At 58.5% G+C, this 3,543-nt stretch overlaps 1 pseudogene; it reads right to left on the bottom strand.

Annotated features, from left to right (window-relative positions):
- Positions 1–1,101: 1,101 nt before the first annotated feature.
- On the bottom strand, positions 1,102–2,910 carry LOC101143721 (tubulin beta 8B-like; annotated as a pseudogene).
- Between the last annotated feature and the right edge of the window lie 633 nt (positions 2,911–3,543).

The raw sequence follows: 3,543 nt of genomic DNA, 5'->3' as shown, positions 1-3,543 counted from the left end.
TCCTCCAGACTGGGGCAGGTCAGACCTCCACTCAGGCGTTTTTCTCACTGGTTGCCAGTTGGGGGAAGCAGCCTTTGTGAGCGCCTGCCTGTCTCCCCAGGTCCTGTTCAGAAACCCCATCTGTGCCTTTGGAGAGACTGCCCTGTGCACAGAGGCCCAGCAACCACATCTACCACCCCCAGGACCTAATCCCCTTCTACATAGGGGTTCAGTGCATGTCACAGGCCCAGCAACCACATCTACCACCCCCAGGACCTAATCCCCTTCTACATAGGGGTTCAGTGCATGTCACAGGCCCAGCAACCACATCTACCACCCCCAGGACATAATCTCCTTCTACATAGGGGTTCAGTGCATGTCACAGGCCCAGCAACCACCATCTACGACCCCCAGGACGTAATCCCCTTCTACATAGGGTTCAGTGCATGTCACAGGCCCAGCAACCACATCTACCACCCCCAGGACATAATCCCCTTCTACACAGGGGTTCAGTGCATGTCACAGGCCCAGCAACCACATCTACAGCCCCCAGGACGTAATCCCCTTCTACATAGGGGTTCAGTGCATGTTAGACACTGGGCTTGCTTCCTGCCTAGTCCCTGCCAGATATCCCATGCCCACCTCATTAAGAGAATGAGGCCACACAAACACACCCAGGCCATCGTGGTGATGGAGTGGCTGGGGTCCCACTTGCCCACCCTTCATTGCTGGTTCAGAGCCAGCTGTCTGACCACATTCCTACTCCAAGATGGGACTTTGGGGACATTGTCCACCAGGGTTGCTGACCCCTTTTAAAGTTCCAGAAACATGGCCAGCTGGTCCCCTAGAAGTTTGGTACATGGGATAAGCCAAGGCTTGTCTTTAGGAAGAGGTTTTCCACCACGTCGCTGCCCAAGGCCCAGGGCATCCCCAAGTTCGCGTGAAGCCTGCCTGCCATGTCCACAGCCCATGCCGAGCCCTCCTGGAGCCACTGGAATGCTTGTTCCTGGGCATGTGATGAACCCAGACAGCTTCCGCCTTGCAGAACAACTGTGTGCATCTGGCAGCAGTAGCTGGAGGGCCCATGGAAAGAAGATGGAGGTGAAGCCAGATGCTGTGAGAACACTGTATTAGTCAAAACTGTACACTATAAAAGTGCTTTAAAATGCAGCAGCAGGAGATGTGAAGACACAAATGAACAAGCGCATAGTGACACATGGCTGTCAGAACACAGTGAAGAATCCACACTGCTTCCCCCCTTTACCTAGAAAAGGAGAGTTCTAGGCCACCTCCTCCTCAGCATACTCCTCATCCTCCTCCTCCTCGGCCGTGGCATCCTGATATTGCTGATATTCAGACACCAGGTCGTTCATGTTGCTCTCGGCCTCGGTGAATTCCATCTCATCCATGCCCTCGCCCGTGTACCAGTGGAGGAAGGCCTTGCGTCTGAGCATTGCTGTCAACTGCTCTGAGACACACGTGAAGAGTTCCTGGATGGCCGCATTATTCCCAATGAAGGTGGCTGACATTTTTAGCCCCCGGGGTGGGATGTCACAGACGGCTGTTTTTACGTTGTCGGGGAACCAGTCAGTAAAGTAGCTGCTGTTCTTATCTTGAATGTTGAACATCTGTTCATCCACCTCCCTCATGGGCATGTGACCCCTGAAAATGGCAGCCGCCGTTAGGTAGCGGCCGTGACGGGGGTCACAGGCAGCCCTCATGTTCTTAGCATCAAACATCTGCTGGGTAAGCTCAGCCACAGTCAAGGCCCGGTACTGCTGGCTGCCCCGGCTGGTCAGTGGGGCAAAGCCGGGCATGAAGAAATGCAGCCAGGGAAACGGGGCCATGTTCACGGCCAGCATTCAGCTGGCCTGGGAAGCGCAGGCACGTGGTGACCCCACTCATGGTAGCAGACACCAGGTGGTTCAGGTCACCATAGGTGGGTGTGGGCAGCTTTAGGGTCCTGGAACATATGTCATATAGCACTTCGTTATCTATGCAAAAGGTCTCATCCGCGTTTTCTATGAGCTGGTGGACTGAGAGGGTGGCGTTGTAGGGCTCCACCACAGTGTCTGACACCTTGGGCGAGGGCAGGATGCTGAATGTGTTTATGATCCTGTCTGGGTACTCCTCCCGGATCTTACTGAGCAGAAGGGTACCCATCCCAGACCCAGTCCCCCAACCCAGGGAGTGGGTCAGCTGGAAACCCTGCAGGCAGTCACAGCTCTCAGCCTCCTTTCTGACAACGTCCATCACTGACTCCATCAGCTCCGCGCCTTCTGTGTAGCGTCCCTTGGCCCAGTTGTTTCCGGCCCCACACTGACCTGTAAGACAGTACAGCCGGTCACTCGACGGCCAGGTATACGGTCATCAGTGGTCACCACCACAATGCAGAAAGCACCAGTGTCACGTGTGAGGTGAAAGCACCATTCGCCCTGCAGGTGGAGCAAATGAAACCCCCTCCCCCAGGGTTACAGGACAGCAGCTTCCCCTGTTAGAAATTAAGACAGGAGTCAAACCTGAGACGGGCTCACAGACCTCGCTGCAGGTGGCTCCTGCCCATTCTCAGGAAAGGCAGTAGCCACGGCCCCAGCTCAGCTCCCGGCAGGGAGTTTACATCAGTAGCTCCTCACCTTGAGGAGACACCCGGGCCTTCCTCCCGAAGCCCGTTTAGGAGGCGGATTGAGCGACTCGACTCGGAGGACAGGAGGGTGTTCAGGGCCCTGGCACTACAGTTCCCGCAGGATGACCTTGGGGCACTCCTTGATTTTGAGCTGCCCTGGCTAAGGAGCCACACCCCAGCCCTCGCCCGCAGCTCACCGAAGATGAAGTTGTCTGGCCTGAAGACCTGCCCGAAGGGCCCCGAGCGCACAGAGTCCATGGTGCCCGGCTCCAGATCCACGAGCACAGTGCGGGGCACGTACCTGCCACCTGCGTGGGGCGGGAGGGCATGAGCGAGGGGAGAGCCGCGTTCCCAGGAGGGCGGTGGGGGAAGGACGGGGGTCTCACCGCTGGCCTCGTTGTAGTACACGTTGATGCACTCCAGCTGCAGGTGGCTGTCCCCGTGGTAGGTGCCAGTGGAGTCGATGGCATGTTCGTCAGAGATCACCTCCCAGAACTGCAAGAGACAGGAGGGGCCAGACAGGCCGGGGCTGAGTCACGGAGGCACCCCAGCCCCTCTCCCACCCCCACCCTCACCCGCACCCCCATCCCTAGGCCGCCCTGTCCCTGGGGTCCACCCCAGCCGCCTCGCCAGCCACCCAGTTCCACCATCCCCGGCAGGGAGGCCAGGGGCCGCAATGCAGGGGAACCGCTCCCGCCACTGCCAACATCTTCCCCGGCCACCCGGCAGGCCCGGGCTGGGCCCTCAGAGCCCCGGCTGCCAACCTTGGCCCTGATCTGGTTCCCGTACTGCCCGGCCTGCGTGAGCACAATCTCCCTCATGGCCAAGGTAGGATTAGGGCGGCAGCAGAAGCGCGAGAAGGAAGAGCAGACGCGCAGTGACCCAAGCCGCCCTCCGCCAACGCTTAAATAGCCCCGCGCCCACCTCCCTCAGCCTCCGAT

This window comes from Gorilla gorilla, chromosome 13 (genome assembly GCF_029281585.2).
Source record: "Gorilla gorilla gorilla isolate KB3781 chromosome 13, NHGRI_mGorGor1-v2.1_pri, whole genome shotgun sequence".
In the NCBI taxonomy this organism is placed as follows: Eukaryota; Metazoa; Chordata; class Mammalia; order Primates; family Hominidae; genus Gorilla; species Gorilla gorilla.
This window is presented reverse-complemented; position numbering and strand designations above follow the sequence as displayed.